We start from the raw sequence: 20,358 nt of genomic DNA on the forward strand, positions 1-20,358 counted from the left end.
CACAAAATTAATTTTTACAAGTTGTAGACATTGCCCGTTACACCAGACATTGGACTACACTGTCAAGAGCTTTCACATCTACAATGACGTCTACAAAGCAGGCTTATACTGGTAGAATGTTTCATACCATAATTACTGTGTGTTCAGAGCTCACGTGTGAAGTATGGATACTGCTGCTTCAGCAAGAACCGAGGATGAGCACCCTTCCTGGTTCTGAAAAAAAAATAACAGAGGAAATGCCTTAAGCAGGATTCTGAAAATGGGTTGAATGAAACAAGAATGAACAAGAAATTCTTTCAAAACATGTAAAGCAATGCAAACAAATATTTATTTCAACTTATTTCTACAAAAGACCACCTCATGAAGACTGGTGGTGGGGTATTGGCTCAAAAAAAAAAGCAGAGAGCACTTATACAAATGCTACAGGGAGCCTTCGCAGCCAACAATTGTTTGAACACACCTAAACTAATCACTGTTCAACAAACTCATAAAAAATGTTTGAATGCATAAAAAACCAGTGGTAAACACAGGAAACAGTTAAAACAGAATGACGGCACAAGTTTGTCCCGTCGTTCTCTTCTGTGTCCTGGGTTTTCCTATGGTTTTTCATCCATTCAAACATGTACCAGCTAGCCCAGTCCAACGCCTTGGTATCATAAAAATATGGATAGTCAATCCTTACACAAAGTTGAAAAAAAAGAAAGTATAAAGTAGGTGACAAAATTAAAACGACAGCAAATTGGTTGGCTTTTAATTTTAAATGATAATATAAAAAATAATGGCATGAATGAAAGTGAGCAGCACGCGAAGTACCTTGTTGCTAGCCCGACATTCCACTTTGAAGCAAAATGTCCGCTTTCAACACTACATAGGCTAAACATGCAATGAGGCATTCCTTTAGGCGCACAAAATATACCATAATTGTTAAAAAAGCTACGAATTAGTTGAAAAAACCTGACCACGACAAATTGGAATTAGTGACTAGATACAGTTTCAGAAATACACAGCGACATCATATAAAAATATATGGTTCCCATACAAAGATTGATCATAACAAAAATTCAGGACATTTATCAGACTGGCATCAATGTGCAAAGCAGCTTAATGAAGGAAGACGGTCTTCACTAAAAACATGTTAATATTGGGAGCTCATGTGCTTCCCTGCAAGTTGGGTGTGTAAACCCACTGACATCTTAACTAACCCGCCTGAATCATCACTTGATAGACATTGAGGAATTTTACGAATTGGTTTATTGTAGCCAGCTGTCTAGTTTATTTCCCTATTTTTCTTGGCATTTCGTGTCTAATTCTAAATTTGGTGACTAGATAGCTTTTACTATGGTCATGCACTGGTGACAACGAATATTTGATTTTACTTTAAAAAAATTTCAGTTTTGTTTTATTGCTCACCAGCCAACGATCTGAAATATCAGAGGTGCTTAAAACGTATGTTGGGATTTCCTTCCTGCAGTGTAGTACAACTAATCATGACTTTTACCATAATTTGTTCACAAATCGTAATATGTGGAAAGTATTCAGCTTAATGAAAATGTCATTTCAGAAGCATGCACAATCAACAAGGCCTCAATGACTCTCATGACGTGGTCCACTTGTTTCTGTCACAAATAACCCGAGTGCAGACACATTCCACCGAAGACAAAGGTAACATGCCCTCTTGGGTGATGAATATTTAAAAAGCCTTACGAGTAAATTTGCTGCTGAGCACGTGAAATTGTGGCATTAAAACAAAAGATCCCTCTGCGGCATCTTTCACTTGGAGGAGCGCTTGACCAAACTTTGAGAAGCTGGAAAATGCTCCATGAACCGCTCCAGCCAGCAGAAACGATGCAGGACACAAGTTGGTAGGCGGACCGTTGGCATCCTGCGATTGTGAAGATATTTCTGTTTAGTAGATGCTCTTCTTTTTGTACCACTGTTTATTTCACCTTTAACAAGCAGCTGAACTCCTTAACGTTCGCATAATAAAATGCTGCAATGCGGAACAGTTAGCAGGGTTACCTCAATTTTGCTTTTTTACGAATTAACACAATGTAGGTAATCTGCACACAACTACAATCAAAGTACAATTTTCACCTACTTCACTGCTAACATCAGCGTTTGACTGCTCAAGCACAAATACAGGTTAGACATGTGAGCAATCTGCTAAACGTATCCCCACAAACGGAACAATCAGGCATCAGAAATCGGCAAGGAAGGAGGTGTCACCTTTAAATGGCCCTTTTTTCGTTCAAAACATAAACAACACCTGGAAGCTTGAAGCGTGAGAGGGGGTCTTTCACGCTGACAATGTCAGAACATAGCTTGCTAGTGGGCACCTGCACGATGTGCACAATGTGTTTCTTGAAAATGCGTGCGAAAGTTTGATTGATGTGTAGGACGAGAATTGCAGCACGTTTTGACACAGGCCTTGTGGACGCTTCTGCCTGCTAATGTCAATGTGGATTCTTGCTAGTCGCCCTCTTCGCTTCTTTCTGAATATAATGCTTTAGGCATTATATTCAGGACAACGACTGCATCAAAACGTGCAGCAATTACCTACGTCCCACACATCGGTGAAACTCTCGCATACATTTTCAAGACACGCAGTGCATACATTGTGCATGTGCCCACTAGCAAGCTGCGTTCTGACATTGTCAGCGTGAGAGACCCCCTCTCACGCTCCAAGCTTCCGGGTATTGTTTATTAGATTCCATGCGCTGAATGCAAATCAGTGTACATTGGCGAAACGGGCAATCTGCACAGAAGATTAATGCAGCACTGGAACGAAGTGAACAAGGGCCATGCAAAAACAAGTCCACTGGCAGAGCACCGTGAGAGGACGGGACACGTGGTCGACTGGAACAAGACAAAATTACTGACAACTGAGTGCAATCTATCTTCTCGATTACTGCTCGAGTCCCTCATCGTTCAGACGACGCCCAACATTATCAACATAATGGATGGCAATATGCACCATATCTATGCAAACTCATTGCGCCGCGTAATGCCCAATATATAGCTTCGTTTTCCACGACACATGCTCACCATGAACAAGCAACAAACCGTTAAATGGCTTTCTTGACTTGGTCAGTGACCTACGTTTCATCACTGCAATAATGCTTTTACCTGCCTACACGGCATTCCGTCAAACACTGGACTACACCACATGAGCCATTGGCGTTCTTAACCTGCACCAGAGTATATAACCTTTCACTACTGCTATGAGATAGACCCATAAACGCACTTCAATATGGCCTTTATATTTAGCTCTTGGAAACATTATGTATAATTTTACCTTTAAGTTGCACCTGCTACAGCAGCTGGTACTATACCAAAAACATGAAAAAAAAAACGCTGGTATAACACGCCAAAGCTACACTTGGGATATGGGGAGCACTGTAGGGGAAGGCTTCGCATTAATTTTGACCATCTGGGTATTTTTGTGCGCATCGAAATCTCCAAACACGGGCGTCTTTACGTGTTGCCTCCATCTGAAAAGCGGCTACACCAAGCGGTATCTAACCGACATTCGCCTCCACAGCACACCACCCTAGCCACGGCAGTGGGTTAAACATATGAAATAAAGCGAGTTTTGGAGTGCAAATGAAAATATTAATCACACGTCTTATTTTCCCAATCGATGTACCTTTTGAAATCCACCATGCAATCCCCCCTCCCCTACCGGCCTACCAAAACACCTTTGTCTCAAGAGGTAATCAGGCTGTTGTTAATGAAGTAAGTATTTACAATCCGAGACTTGCCACCGTTAAAGTCATGCACTTTGTTTTAGAGATAAGCGACATTACCCATTTGCAGCACCAGGAGTTAATTGTGTTAAGATCAGATTGAAAGCATTGACGGTAGTAGTTGAAAGAAATTGTGTGATAAATTACAACATCATCTGCAAATAGACCTACATGGGAGGATATGCAACATGGAAGATAGACCAAGCAACCTGCCTGGGGGGACAACAAAGTGGCACGAGCAAAAGAAGTATATAGTTATTAGAAGTAAAGTGCATTTGAGAAGAATGAAAATCTTTTGCTCAAGTGAGGACATTAGGGTGAAGTTTGAGAAGTAGTCTGTGGTGTGCAATGCGATTGAATGCTTTAGAAAAATTGAGAAAAACTACCGCAGTTTGTAAGCCTGTGTCAATGGATCAATGTAGATCGTGAACAAATCCTGAAAGTTGTGTTTCTCAAGTAACCCTTGTGAAAACCGTGGTGATACTCGAATGTGATATTGTGATTTTATAAATAATTAGCGACCTGAGAGTGGATGAAATGTTTCCTGACCTTGCATATGGTGCTTGTTAGGGAAATTTAATGGTGAAGTACCGTCTCCTGATTTAAAGACTGGTGCTACCTCGACTATCTTCCAACCATTGAGATTAGTGCCTGTCATGAGAGACTGCGAAAAAAGCGCTGTCAGAATTCTACAGACTACGGGATGTACTTTTCGGTATAGTGTGATTATTACCAGTATGATCTGAACTAGACCAGTTTGTATTGCAAGTTTAAAACCATATCGAAAGATCCTAAATGTTTGCTTGGCTTGATTACATACGAATACTTGCTTCAAAGTCAGTTCAATTTCTCTTCTTGCCCTTTAGTCGTCAGCCCCAGATTCTCTTCAATATCTCTGCTAAGCAATGACACGCTCCATACGCACAGCACTGCTTCATGAAAATGTTTCAAATAATCAGAGGCCACAGCACTGCTAACAGGTATACATCATGGCAAGTTCCACAACATGCAATAACTAACCTGAAAATACATAATCGGTGGGTGCACCGATATGGCAGCAGTGCCTGGACCGATGTGTCGAGCAAATGCGCTGACTTCTGAACGGGTGGTCCAAGCGGCCAGATGATGGATGAATGACCATTCCTGGCGGCAAAGCGTACGGAGCACCAACGAAAGGCCAGGCAGTACTTGGGTACAGCAGGTGCAGTGTCGGTTGGCCAAGGGAGGCCCTGGCAAAGCCTTTGAAACTGGACTGGAAGGCAGCTGACCCAGGACAGCCAGCAGCAGCACCTGCAGGTGCATAATCTGTGAGTGTGCTGACACTTGTTGAAATACAAGAGCACACACAAAGCACGAATGCTTACATCAAGTAGATTTTTAATCGTTTAAAGACAGTAACCTCCAAGGCACTAATAAGAACATTCCCGGAACACCCCAAGTGAAATTTAGGTCACAGTAAGAATGTATTTATTAGAATGTATATATATGCAAAGCTAGCTACTGAGCTAATTTGCATGGAACGCATGCTAGCAGCTCATCTGTATCCCTTGCTTTCAATCGGAACTGGTGTGTGATAGTTGAGGCTCCTCCATTTCAATGTCTGACTTGTATCTGCACGTTCAATTCTCCAATATAAATCGAGTTGAGTGAGTGCCTACAGCTTTCTTGTTAGTCTCTGTATGGCCTGCGGTTTTGCGAAAATGAGAACTTGCGAATTGGCTCAATTTTCTGCACTAATTTAAACAATACATATGCCTCTGATATCAAGCCCCAGACTTCCCGAGAGCTACTCTGACAGAATCGGCAGGCGCCTCGTAGGCGTTGTGAAATCTCCCCCACTACCCCGAGACTATGCTAACTCCCTGCGAGGCCACATGCGCGCATTTCACCTTCAATTTGCACGTATGTGAATTCTATACCTCTATGAACTCTCAGACGGGCGTCGTCATATTCGTGCCGGACTCGTGAAACTCGGCAACGTAAATTACCCCACTCGCTCGCTGGCGCGCGGCCCGAACACTCTCACCGTTTCCGGCCCTTGCATACTATTTTCTCCACCTTGCACTTTGTAAATTCTCATGTTTAACTACACCTCGTGCGCCCTCATCTCTTGCCTGCTTTTCTTCCAGCACAACTCCGTCAGCACCCGGTCGACGCGTATGCTGTCGGGGCGCGTTGGCGAGCGAGTACGGCAATTTCGCTGTTGTCGAGCTTCACGAGAACAGCACACATATCGCGGCCCGAAGACCGCGAGGCGTACGGTCGCCGGTCTCGCGAGCGCAATAGCTGCGAAGCGCACTGCACGAAATTCGTGAAGGGGGGGGGGGGGGGGGGGGGGAGAGACGCCAGCCATGGAATCACGTGTACGCGTTTTCACATGCACTTCCAGGGAACCTCCTGTTCATGTTATTTCGTGGTATACCGCGGGTATTCACGAGGGAGGACTAATCACAGCGTTGTGCCACTCACGCGAAATTGCGACTGCGATCTGCAACCGCAAAGGCACTGTTTGAGAGACACATAAACAAACGCCCCGGTGTTAAAGAGCCTTGCGTGATGTGAAATTATTAGCAGCCGTGTACCATAGCGCGAGCATCGTAGCCAAGGTCTAGCTTCAGCGTAAATTGATGCTGACTTCTGCGGAAACGGTGGACTGGGCGCCAAACAAGTATACTAACTCACGTAGGCTCTCAGAGCAAACGAGATGGGGGTCTAGCGAATTACTGACCCATAAACACCAGAACTCGTTCCAACCAAATACAGAATAATAAAAAATGCGTACTTACCCGAGCAAAAACGATGTTTCCAACGTAAAATTCTCCTTCACTGTCGTCTTCATCTCGCGGACACACGAACACGCTTTGTTCTGATGCAATGTCATCCACTTTTGACGCGCAGTATTTTATCCGGCGATGATCGTTCTTCCGGGGTCCCCATGTTCAACACACGCGTAGGTTAGAAGGGTAGACATCACCCATAAAGCTTCTATAACTATGATTTAAGCTTGAAATAGATAAAACAGATTAAATCACGCCACCAACCACTCGGCACAAAACGCCATAAAAAAACACACACAAAAGTGAGAGATAGTTGCCAGACTTCAAATGCAGCATCTCTATGTTTGACGAAAATTGTGTTACTACTGTAATGTTGGTAATTATCTTTCTGCTTTCAAAGTCTGAAATGTGTTTATAACTTAAATTTAAGGTTTTTAAACACAAAAAGTGAATACACATAAAGTAATTGACATATATACTGATATTGTAAAGAGGTTTGACGTTTGTTTTGGTTTTGTTTTCACGGCGGGCTTCTCAAGAGAGAACGTGCGAGAAAACGAGCTACTTTGGGTTTTGGAAGAGGGCGGTAAATGTCGGCGTGATAGAAAGCAAGGAACAGGTGCTTACCCTGGTCGTTAAAAAAGGAGCTAATGAAACCCTCACGTAAAAAAAAAAAAAAAAAAAAAAAAACGTTCGACGAGGAATCGAACCATTGACCTACAAAACAGTAAACGGACGCGTTAACAAACAACTATGTCGGCGGGCGGTGTTCGATGCGCCTAAAACAACTCTATACTTACGTAAGTTGTCAACGAATATTGTTGCTTGTGTCTAGTCATCGCCTCCTTTAACGATGGTCTAGTTTATGCTGCATTTTTGAAATTCTGGCTGTCCTAACGCTTGTTTCTCCACCGGTCTTGCAGACGAGGCCGCATTGCTAGCGCTGCAAGCGATTGAGCCAAAGCTCCATTATTTGACTCAAGAAAAGCTATCGCAGTCAACCCGACCTTTTCTGCGCAAGCCACGGCAGCCACGAAATAAATGGAATGTGCCGTTAGAATTATGGCGTTGATAACGCTTGTTTGACCGGCACCGTCTTGCAGACAAGCAACGTCGCTCTAATACTACAAGCGATGTCACTCCTGGCATGTCAGGCGCATCAAACCCATCGTGTAAAACGACTGCTAACAGTGCGAAAACCTCTGAGTTTTTAACAAGTGGGGATTTGCGGTGACGGCGACGTAATAGGTACAGCAAGCAGGTAGGCAGAACAGCAGCGTAGGGTTACAACCTTTCCCCGAAAAAAAAAACGGGCCTTCCGGGAAGGGGGGGGGGGGAGGGGGGATTGTGTTGAAAAAAGACGCCATGTTTTTTAACATGCAGTGCCATTTATTGTAGTGTTTTCTTAGAGAGAAATCAACATAACGTTTGTACTGAAAGTGATTGAGAGCTTGGTTAATCGCTCTGCATGTGCTTCACTGAAAAGTAACTGCAATTGCTGACCGCGGCGGTAGAATTTCGTTATTTTTTTCTTCCCTTAGGTCCCCCTCCATCTGAGGCAGCGCGCTCGCCCGCGTATTTTCTCTGCTCGCGTGTCTTTGCGCAGCTTGTCGTCGACACGTATTTATCGCCTTAGTTGTTGAATTGACGCTTATAAAACGCCAAAACGGGCATAATCACGGCACAAAAGCCAAAAAACCGGCTGATGACGGCTGGTTTTAGATATGGACCGGCAACCGGCCCGCTGTTTAAAAAACCGGTCTGGCCGGTCCAAAACCAGGAAGGTGGCAACCCTACGGCAGCGACGAGCGAAAATGATTTTACACGACCGCCCCCGTCGGCCTGCGCAAAAAAGGAAGATAGAACCCCTGCATACACGCCCTCGAAGAAAGCTGTACAGCCGATTCAGTTTGTTGTGGACGAAGAGCAACCGAGGCTGCAGCCACAAACGATTGCGCTTGCCGTGGTATGAGCCAAAGCATATCTTCACATAGTTATGTTATCGTCCGTCTGACTGTTACTTACTGAAGGGAAAATTCAGAACACAAACGTTGACGTCTAGCGTCTATGCCAGACATAGACGCTGCTGTTTAGGCCCTAAAAACCACCTTCAGGGCGTCTGTCGGTTCTGTCTGATGGCGCGCTCGCGCCGCTGATTACGAACGAGGCGTCTGTTGGCGTTGACTTATCGTGTTGGCGAGCCGGTAAATGCCATCACGGTTAAACTCCCTGTTGGAAGACTACGCTGTTGGGACGATAGAGTGCCGACAGAGCTTCTTATTGGCCCCACAAACGCCATCAAGGTTAAACTCCCTGTTGGAAGACTAGGCTATTGGAACGATAGAGTGCCGACAGAACTTCGTATTGGCCCCACAGGCGTGCTGTGAGCCCAACAAGAAAGTCTTGTTGGAATTTTTGCCCGGGGCATAATAATACGGGAACAAATTCTTAGGTAAATTCGATTTCGTTGAGGACACCGATGCCTCGCGTAAGTTTTATTGATAGGACTACAAGAGGCATCTTCTAGCCTTTCCTGCCCGTGCACCCAGACATCGAAACGAACCTTGTGATACACTCGAAGCAGTAGATTAGTGCAGAGTGGAATTTGAACATTCAGCACGTTTTGTTCAATTTACGAACAGCAATTTTAGAGCCTTTCCCCTGGTCTATGTGGAGAGTTCATATTTATTCTCTCAACGGGCGGTGAAATAGTGCAATGTGCGGTTTAAACATTCAGCCTGTTTTCGTGCAATTTTGCATGCTTGCATTCACACACCGTTTTTTTAGGCACCCTAACGATAAGGTGCCGTGGTAACACCCCAATCGAGAAGAAATACTTTTTAGCACCCCTTTAACGGTCGTAGCACCCTATGAAACTGTTGATTACACCCCTGAATTTTGGCACCCTCGAGGTGGGGTGCCCGAGCAATATTTGGGTGCTTGAAAGGTGCAAAAAGGGTGCAAAATGTTCAGTACACCCTCCTTGCACCTTAAAGGGTGTAAAAATGTTAAGATTTACACCCCTTAATATGTGGCACCTTCATGATTGGGTGCCGGAGCAATGTTTTAGTCCTTAAAAGGTGCAAAAAGGGTGCAAAATGTTGAGTGCACCCTTTTAGCACCTTTAAGGGTGTTAAAAAGTTTAGTGTGTTGGGTTCTCTTTGTCATGAACAGGCTCTTATGTTGCTGTTGCACCCCTTTTTTGTTTTATTAACAAACATAAAACCAACACACTGCACGTTATTTGTATGCTGCATGATCGCTGACTTGGACACAGTCAAAACTACTCTTTCTTTAGGTAGAAAACACGCTCTAAACCGGGCGTCATGCGAAACTGCGCCTTCTGCATGTAAATTCACGGGGTTTTCACGGCGCCGAAGGTCGGTAAAACATTTAGCCTTATTTCACGGTGACAGACACACCAATTTTCAAGCTGTTACTTAATATTACGTCACTTTTAAACAGGCTGAAGTTGTCAATGTGTGACGTAATTGTTCCCGCCCGCTGTTAAAATTACGAAACGCCTTCTCAGCCAATCACAGAGTGCGCGACCTACAAGACGTGTTGTTTTTGAATAGCAAACACATGCGAGCGTTGTAATGTCCGCTCCATTTGGTCTACTTATTCATTGCCCGCCAAAAAATTATGCACTTTCAGTAAAGAGAAATAAGGCAATCTTTAGAACTCGTACCCGTTAACGTCATGAAACGTTCCAAAATGACGAAAGCACACACAACCCCTATGTCTACCGGAAGCACGTGGCCACAACTGAAAGCCAATTAGAAAAGACTTCTGGCAAATTCACACTTCACTGTGAATGTGTACAGTCGAGAATAGTGCCCCTAGAATATTGTAGCCGTGGAAAAAGCTCCACCGGAAAGCTGAAGCCCCAAATCCAATCCGGAAATCCGCCAGAGGCGCTGCTGTGGAATACTGGAGGGGACTTAGTGTAATTGATAGTGTTCGCCTTGGAATCGCTGTTTATGGGTACAAATTCCAGCGTAGGGCTGTTTCTTTTTGTTTGATATGCACGAAGCGCACGTAAAATTTGTTTTAAAGCAGACTGGAGTCAGGATAATCTGTACTGTTTTGCAGCGGAGGTGTATTATTGTAGGATTTTACACAATTTTCGATTACCTCACACCAACACGTCTTACGAAAAAGCCCACTATATCCCCGTCCTTCAAAGTGCCAGACGTCAAATGCTGCGAGGCGTTTGTGCCTTTCTTTTAGTCCGCAGCACTCCAAAGCCAACTGCAGCTCTCAGTTTCCCTAACTTAACATAATGTCATCAAATAGTATACGCAAAGAGAAAAGTAACTGCAAAACACTGTTTCCAACATCAACGCGGCAGATGAAATCAGCGCCCGAAGGTTGACATTTTTTTCAACCGAAACTAAACAAAGCGGCCATTACCGGCGGCCGGACGTGACGTAGGAGATTGAACGGAAGCGGGAGCGCCGGTGTAAACGGCTGCTCGCAGTGGCCTCAAAATGCACGTGGTTGCGTGGCAATATTCCCCACTGGTATCTCTACAGAACTTCTATTGACATTTTGCCGGGGCTAATGGGGTTAGGCGCAATTTTGACATCGTGTTGCTATTACCTGAAATGAAATAAACAGTCGCGCGCTATTTCTTCATCAGAATACCTGCCGGAGCAGCACTTCTAGCCAAGGCGAGCAAAAACGACGGTCCTGATTTGAAAGCCTATTTGCCCGTATATGATAACGAAAAGCATGCAGCTTTGGTTTGCCGGCGCCTTGGTTATCATGAAGGTTTTTGTTTTGTACAGGAACGAACCACGCGCGGGCGGCAATCAAGCGCGGACTGTTTTTGTTGTGCATTTACGCGCAAACAGCTTTGTGAATATTTGTTCAGTCACTTTCATGTCGCTGCACATCGAGAACCGAGTGGTTAAATCGGGGGCAAGGAACCGCATGTAAGCTTCTGAAGAGTGATGATGCACTAAGATGGGCAAAAGTCACCATCTACCGCGATTTGCTACCTTTACCACGGACATGCAAAGTTGATACTAGTTTCCTTTCAGGTAAACTAAATCTGTCGCTCTACAGAAGTAACTATCCTATTTTGCGAGAGAAAAAAATAATGCAGTTCATCATTTGGCAGAGGAACAGATTCGTTGGATTTAACACTTCGCGGAGACGAAGGCCGATCCTTGTGCGAAAATATTTGTCACCACGGGCAAGGCTGCTTCAGGTTCATTTAGCGAGGGAGTAAAAAGTCGCACAAATGGTCATACCGGCACGTATAACAACTCAAGGTACACGTCGTCAAACTTTTCGAGATGTCTAAAGGGTGGAGGTGGCGAGGGCCTCCCGTATTGCAGGAAATATTTCACACGGAAGTACAACTGGTCAAAGATTTATAAATAACCGTTTTTTCTGAGACAGATGCGATTGGATATATAAATGAGTCAGCAAGTTTCTTGATCAGTTCATTTTTTAATCAGTTCAAATATTATTTTCAAATTGGCAAGGATTTTCTCACTTCAGGTTTATCGAAAGTCCACGTATGGTTTGTAGGATTCTAATCTATTAAGATTTATTTGAAAATTGCAGATATAGCTACCAATGCGGGTAGTTTCAAAAACATGTGCCGAGCGGTTTATCGGAGAAACCACTGGCGAACGTATTCGTTTTCCGGCCAGTGCACCATGCCAGTCACCAGAGAAGCGCGAGTTCAACGGGACAGGTTCCTCTACTCTGTCCCAGGACACTCGGGACTTGTTTAGACGAGCCCCCGCAAGGTGTAAACATTGTGTGCTACAGACATTTTGAACGTTTGGAGTTATTGTGCTGTGAATTTGCCCGGCTTACAACTTCGCCATTGTGAGTTTTCGAGCTTAAATAACTCATTTCTATAAAATTTGGGCAAATAAATATTTCAGAGCAGTTAGCCTTTAAGCGCCCGTAATTTGCCCTGGGGTCGCCGACGTTGTAGCCGAGCCAACATAGGGAACACCGAAGACACTAAGAAAACGGAGCAGGGTAGTGTGGCGCAAATGCCAGGGAAGGTAGCATGTATGCCTAGTGTTGAAACTTTATTATTATCACCGCTGCGCCGATGAGATTATCATGATCGGTGCCTGTCATCACGCGGGAGCAGCTCTTGCTGGAGCTGCTTCGTCTTTTTCTCATCGCCATCTTGTAAAATGGAACACCCCCGTATCACCCGGACGCCTCGGCCCTTGGTCTTTCCTCTTCCCCCTTCTCATAGGCCAAATTTCGGATGACTCCGAATCGCACAGGGCCTTCTTCCCGGGTTTCGGTCCCATAAATAATCAGAGGAAAGATCCAGGGCCGAGACGCCCAGGTGATAATGGTGCTTCTATTTACAAAGAATGAAAAGAGAGAAACACGAGGCAACTCGTGCTATAGCTGCTCCCGCGAATATGGGCACCGATGATGGTGATCTCATCGCTGCAGCGATGATGACACCTCTAAAGTTTCTACATCTAGGTTGCGCGAGAAGCTCGCCGGCAGCGACGAGGAGGAGAAACACTTCATTTAAAAGATTGGCCAAGGGGAGGAGGGTTGGTGGAGGTTGCGATGTTTTCCATGACCTGGGCGGCCCAGTTGGTTAGCGCCAACTGCACGTCCGGTTCGGAGGTCTCCAGGGCCTGCACCCAGTGTAAGCGGAACGGAAAACGGCGAAATGAGTCGTGGGGACCCTTGCAGAGGGAATGGTAGCGGGTATCCGGTTCGACACTTTGAGGGCAAAAACGCGAAGGGGAGAGCCAAAGAGAGCCATCGGGGTTGGTGCGCTGAAGGATAGTTCGGCAGGGGGCTGAGTGGGTTTGAAGTAGCCGCCAGTGGCGAGCGGCTTCTTGGGTGAGGGAAAGGTCTGGAGGAGGAGTTATCTTGCAGAGAAGGCGGAAGTGCCTCGGTAATGTCCCGGTACGAGACTAGAGCGTCCCGGAAGCTGGGGGCGATATGGGTAGAACCAAAAGAAGGGCCTGGTCGGGTGACAAGAGCTCGAGCTGCACGGTGGGCCGTTTCTTTGCTTCTGTTTCCGTGTAGGCCGGGGTCCACAGCAGAACCACGGGGTGGGATGGTGTTCTGCGGGAGAGGATTTTGAGGGCGATTGGGGAGAGTACTCCTGCAGAGAAGTTGTGTATCGCGATTGAGAGTCCGAAACCACTACTCTGGGTGTGGGAAACGGTACAAGGGCGAGGGCCATAGCCGCATCTTCCGCAGCGGTTGCTGATGTTGTATGTATCGTGAAAAAAAAGGTAGCTAGGAACTATGGTCTGGGTTGTAAAGTAACAGAGGGTACTTATTAGTCGGGTTGGCAGAACGCAATATCTACTCATCATAAATACCTTCTTCTGTAAACGGGAGAGCCCGAAGTGGACGTTGAGCCCGAATGGGGAGCATAAAAATGAACTAGACTTAGGCTAGAATTCAAAGAGGCACCTTAACAAGTTAGTACGAAAGAAGCTGATCAGTGAGCTACCAGTAAGACGGAAAGTTGAAGAATTCAGGATCTCGCTGCAGAACCGATAGCCAGCTCTAACCGAGGAAGCATACGACACACGAAGCCAGCGACAAACTTTTCCAGGAGACGAAAGGTATAATTAGGAAACGGCAAACCCTGACAATCGCCACCCCAGCCGACACAGTAAAACTAGCTGAGCTTTCGAAGTTAATAAGCGAAAGACAGCTGACATATGGAGAGGACAGAATACGCTGTTACGAACGGAGGCAGCCTAAAAGCCATGAAAAGGCGTCTAGGTGTGGCGCAAAATCAGATCTATGCACTTAAAGTAGCCGGGACATCCAGGATAATACCGAACGACAAAGTAGTGCAGAGGAGATAGACATCCCACCAGTAACGACAGAAGAAATAAGGAAGGCTTTGAAAGAAATTAAAGGGGGAAAAGCTACTAGTGAAGATCAGATAACAGCGGACCTCTTGAAAGATGGCGGGCAGATTGTGCTAGTGAAACTGGCAAACGTGTACCCGCAATGCCTAATGACCGCGAGTGTTCCGGTATCTTGGAAGAACGCAAACATCATCCTAATACATAAGAAAGGTGACACGAAAAACCTGAAAAAATACAGGCCGATCAGATTCGCTAACAGAATTTCTGCCACCTTAGATTTCAGGTAACCTAAAGAACAAGCAGAGTTCCGTGAAGGCTCTTCAACAATGAACCATATTCACACGACCAATCAAGTGATAGAGAAGTGCGAGGAGTATACTAAACCCCTATATATAGCTTTCATCAAATATCAGAAAGCATTTGACCCGGTCGAAACCTGAGCAGTCATGCAGGCACTGCGGAATCAGGGTGCAGACGAGCATTACGTAAGAATACTAGAGGATATCAACAATGGGCTCACAGCTACCATCGTCCTCCATAAGGAGAGCAGTAAAATGACTGTAAGGAAGTGCGTAAGACAAGGAGACGTAATCTCTCCAATGTTATCCACAGCAGATTTACAAGTAGTATTCAGAACATTGGATTGGAAACAGGTGGGAGTAAGGGTTAATGGAGAATACCTCAGTAACCTCAGACTTGCCGATGACGTTGCCTTCCTAAGTAACTGTGGACTAATTGCAAAGTATTCTTACCACACTGCACAAGCAGAGTAGAACCGTGGGCCTGAAAATTAATATGCAGACAACTAAAGTAACGCTCAATAATCTCGGGAGAGCACATCAGTTTGAGGTAGGTGGCGGGGCAGTTGAAGCGGTAAGCAAATATATCTACTTAGCCCAAGTAGTGACCCCGGCTCCCAACCATGAGGCAGAGATAATTAAAAGGATAAGAATGGGGTGGAGTGTATTCGGCAGGTATTCTCAAATAATGAATGGCAGCTTACCATTGTCCCCGAAGAAGGAAGTGTAGGACAGCTGCAACTTACCGGTACTCAGCTACGGGGCAGAAACTTAGAGGCTCACTAAAAGGGTAAAAAGAAATGGGCGTGGGCAGCGCATGTAATGCGAAGGCAAGATAACCGTTGATCATTAAGGGTAACAGAGTGGATCCCTAGAGAAGGTGAGCGTGGCAGGGCGCGGCAGAAAGTTAGATGGTTCAACTGAAAGGGTTCAACTGAAATTGAGGGAGACTAAGCTAGCAATGGAACGAAAGATGATAGGTGTAACATTAAGAGACATGAATAGAGCGGAGTGGGTAAGGGAACAAACTCATGTTAGACATATTAGTAGATATTAATAAAAAGAAATGGGCGGGGGCAGTGCATGTAATGCGAAGGCAAGATAACCGTTGATCATTAAGGGTAAGAGTGGATCCCTAGAGACGGTAAGCGTGGCAGGGCGCGGCTGCAAGTTAGATGGTCAGATAAGATCAAGAAGTTTGCGGCTATAAATTGGTTGCAGTTAGCACAGTACAGAGATCTTGGGGAGAGGCCTTTGCTCTGCAGTGGGCGTAGATTGACTGATGATGATGATAAGGATGATGATGATGATACATCGTGAGTTCACCCCGGGGGGGGGGGGGCTCTCGAGCGGCGCAATGACTTTTGTGACGAAAGCCGCCTTACCGTGGTAGCTAGCTGCGTCGACGTAAAAGTAATGCGGGTAGGAAAGGAATGTGCGCTGCAGATGTCTTGCCCTGGCCATTTGGCGGTCGGCGTGGTGGTGGGGGTGGATATCGCGCGGCAGTGGGCGTACATGCAAGGGTTGGCTTAGCCTAGAGGGAATAAGGGAGGCCGTAGGTGAGGGGAAAGGAGAGGTCAGATGGGTTGCTGCGAGAAGGGCGCTGCTGGAATCCGTGCGCGCTGGCCTGTCGATCTGGGCTGTGCGGTGGGCTTCGATGATTTCATCGGCGGTGTTGTGAATGCCCAGTACTAATAGACGGCTGCACCCCGAGATAACCGCGAGAACGGAGAAGCCACCGAATGTGAGCCCGCAGGAAAGCGGGAAGTATTCAGAAAGTTTAAAGGCGACGGCCCCGTCACAGAAGCCCGGCGCATGGCGCGTGCTGCACCTCCGGCGGCGTCCTTTTTGTGTGGCTCGTCCGAACCACGTGATATTTTCGCGGGAAGTTCAAACACGGTTTTGAACTTGCTCTGTGGCGGTGAAGCGCTGCGAGACAACGGCTGAATAGCGCGCACCATCTTGCGTTCGCTCATGACGCGATCACTTCCTGAGACGAGGCATATACGCGCCTTGACCCAGAAGACTCCAGTTCTCGCTGCGCGCAAATTTCGCACTGAAAAGTATAGTAATCGTGAGCCATTTTTTTTTCGTGGGGGATTGTAGCTGCTCCGGAGGTTACAAATGCGTTTGAAGCGCGAAGAGTTTCAAAACAAGCCCTTTAACCCGGCAGTAGCTAAAGAAAACAAGCAGCAATAAATGCATGTCTAAGCGAAAGGCGGAAGGGGATCGCGACATGAATTCCGAAACCTCCCCTGCTGTAGGAAGGTGTCTCCATATATAAAGTGATTTCGAACATAAGAAATAGCAAAAAAATGTAAAACACAAAACCCAACATGAAATTAATTAGAATCTTTAAAAAACTTCCGTATGCAATCGTCGTGCTCTCTACGTCATTTCACCGCTTTGCTTTTGGTTTTCTTAACGAGCGTTCTTTAAATAACGCTCTTTGAGCGCAGATGTTTTTGCGCGGCTACCATACATGTATTTTACGATGACGGACCAAATTATGCCTAAAGTAGAAGTCGGAGCCCGCTAAGCTTGTTTCATATCTTTGACGAGCAAAATAGGTCTCGGTAGTCATTAGGATGGCCGTGCCAATATTCCATCCACCCATTAAGAAACGAAAAGTTTTGCAAAACAGGCTCCTTCTTTGCTACGGCTGAGCTCATCATGCTTTGTGCGGATGCGTCTCTAAAAAAGGAAATCCGCGAGGCTGCGATGTGACCTGGGAAGAGCTCAGTAGTCAGAAGACATATGTGCACTGAGCCACCGTTTCCGCTAAAATTCGTGCGCGAACAAATGCTCGCTGTTCTTCACGTCCTTTCTTCTCAAAGCAAGGGCGGAGGCAGATTAAAGGGGCACTGATACAAAAATTTTGCATCTTGACCTTTTTGTTGCGATGGGTAGCTAATGACCTACTTATCACGTGTGGAAACCTCATTTGCTTCAGCGTGCAACGGTTGTTATTTAAGAGGCGTTTTCAATGCGGCCAGTGGCAGTTTCGGTTTCAGTGGGTGCCTATAGGTCCGCCTACAGATGTGTTCGGCTTAGCATTGCGGCGGATATTCGATTGCCTCTCTCGTAAGCGGTGCAGACGGCGATTTTTAATGCAACCCGCCATCGCATCATTAACTCCTTTCTCATATGTGCTGCCATATTTGGGACTTGAGTCCCATTTCGTGCAGCGGTAACAAGCTATCACTCGAGCAACCTGCGCCTTCCTGCGCTACTTCGCGGCCGTGGCCGCCGCCTGCGCAGCGACCTTGCGGCTCGCTCAGTGCGCTTTTCGTGTCCCCGGCGCATTTTTCGCGTCCAGAGTAATAAAAAGAAATACAAATAGTGCCTGGAATCGCAGTAGAACCAAGATCGCGGCCAGCTGCCCGATGAGCCGACGAAATCACGGCGCCTCCGCCGCCAACGATCGGGTTGTTCGTTGCTCTAGAGCAGAAGCTCCGACTTCCGACTGGAGCAGCGAGCCGGCGGAAACGCCGGCAGAGCAGAGCGGAAGCGGCGTACACAAACTGGTGACGTGTTTGGAGGTTGTTTATTTGCAAAATATCCAGGGAATGTCGATTGCGGGAGGTCCTCCGCTGGCTGCTCGGTTGCGTTTCGCACACTTTAAAATTGATTTTAAATATGTATTTGCCGCTTATATTTGTATTTGTATATATGTATTTGCCGCTTATATTTCGCAGATGATGTATGTGTGTTCACACCAACCTATCTCCGAAGTTATCTCGCCTTCAAAATTTTGTCAGTCGTCGCGGAAAATACAGGCGATCCCGAATGAGAGCTTGAAGTCTTCACGATATTTGATCCGAGCGCAACTTTTGAGAAGCAAAAGCAACTCCAAATGCTGCTGGGGTGCAGATCATTGAAACATTCCAGTTCATTCTTACAAGTAAGTGGCCTAAGGTAGGACAAAAGAGGAATTGCGCATTGGCGAAAGCGTACAACGGTCATACTTTGCCTGCGGCCGCCTTAACCGCTTTGCCGGAAGCAATACCTATGGGCGTTCCATGCTGTCGTTAAACATTATAAGCATTCAATCAGTCTGCGTTTGGTGCACAGCAGTTGCTTTTATTCATGTTTATTTGTTTCTAAAAAACAACTTCATACACCAGTATTTGACCACAGGGACAACGAGTGAGAGGCGCTGACTGTATCCAATACACTAATTCCCTTCCAGCGTTCTACAGCAGCGCCCCTTACAGATTTTCTGTTTTCTGGCTTCAGTGTCTCCCATTGAAAATTCCCTTGCTTTTGCAACTAATGCAAACTTGCAGTTCACTGTAGCTCACTTATCTACAACTCGCCCGCCTACAATCCGTGTTGAGGCCACTTATGTATGCCCTTAAGAACACCCTCAGCGTCGCCGTGTTAAACGCCCAAGTCCTTGGCCATGATGTAGCCTCCAATGTTCTTGAATACGGAACGTGCCAAAACAGTTTTAATGCACATATAAAATGCTGGCGATCCGGCGACATGTGGTTTCCTTTAACAAACTTCTATTTTCTTTAAATTTTCCAGATGTCTACACGACGAGTAAGTCAAACGCACTTTTGCGCATTGTTATTCTTTAACAACAGACTAACGAAATGTACATCTGGACGGCACTCTATAAAGACAGTAAATGTGGCACAGCCGTTTGAAACCGGTTGAAAAACATTAGTTCACAAGCTAGTAAAACCTGCGCGTTCTGTTTGAGGCAATACAAATTATTTTTCACTATTTAGTTTCGCCGCTAACCCAATAGAAAGCCTTATGAGGAGCTGAACTACGCAAAGTGTGTCAGATCGGTAATAAAAGCGTTTGTTCAAACGGCTCTTGTAGATTCTAAAATTCTTTCATGAGTGGCATGTAGCACCGTAAGAAAAACAAATTTATTTCCATGCCTGCTTGGGTAAAGGCAGTCCGTGTGCTCCCACTAACAGGTTAAAAGTTTTCCCGCCGTGTGTACAGGCAAACGGGGGCGCGATGATGCTTTGTATGAGTACCCGAGAAGTCAGGAAAGCCGTTTCGTTGGCCGCGAGGATGTTTTAACAGGCGAAAAGAAGTGAAAGCTCTGCATAGGTCGTCCGCGGTTCCTTCAGACTTTGTTTCGATTGAATCACTGCAGAACACAACAGAAAAGCACACAACCGTGCCTCGTCGATCGACAGTCCACACTTCCCTGTGTGTACCCACTGACTAAATATTGTCGCATCCAAGGCCTAGCGTCCCCTCATTTGAGAATGGTGAACGATAACGCATTTTATCCGTTAAATGGAAGCAAACTGGATTGAGTGTGGGCTTTCATTAACGTCTCGAAGCAACCCCTGGGCTACGAGGCGCGCCGTAGCGGAGTAGTCCCGACTAATGTGGACCACCTCGGTATCGTTAACGCGCGCCTCTATCAGAAAAGCAGCCACCGCAGCTGGGATCGAGCCTGCGCCGCAATAAAGCTCAGCAGGACAACGCCCTAGCCACTGAGTGTCTGCGGTGAGGGGAAGCAAACTGACTGCTCTTTGCTCCAGCAGTTTCAACGGATCGTCCTTCATAAGCTTCCGTTGAGTCTACGTTTGCTCTCGTTCATGGCAATCTTCTCCATTCAGATCTGTTTATACCTGAATAGCTTACTGTTTGCGAGAGTACTGCTGTGCTCATTGTCGACTGTATGGCTGTGTTACGACGCCGAGCGCTGGAA

The 20,358-nt window shown here is 46.0% G+C and overlaps 1 long non-coding RNA gene across 1 annotated transcript; it reads right to left on the bottom strand.

Annotated features, from left to right (window-relative positions):
• Nucleotides 1–306: 306 nt before the first annotated feature.
• LOC144146801 (uncharacterized) lies at nucleotides 307–7,013 on the bottom strand. The gene is made up of 3 exons (XR_013317709.1): nucleotides 6,533–7,013; nucleotides 4,767–5,036; nucleotides 307–1,882 (listed from the first exon to the last, which is right to left on the bottom strand). It is a non-coding gene; the product is annotated as an uncharacterized LOC144146801 (long non-coding RNA).
• Between the last annotated feature and the right edge of the window lie 13,345 nt (nucleotides 7,014–20,358).

This window comes from Haemaphysalis longicornis, unplaced genomic scaffold (assembly GCF_048455015.1).
Source record: "Haemaphysalis longicornis isolate Haplotype H1 unplaced genomic scaffold, Haemaphysalis longicornis Haplotype H1 scaffold_7, whole genome shotgun sequence".
Classification (NCBI taxonomy): Eukaryota; Metazoa; Arthropoda; class Arachnida; order Ixodida; family Ixodidae; genus Haemaphysalis; species Haemaphysalis longicornis.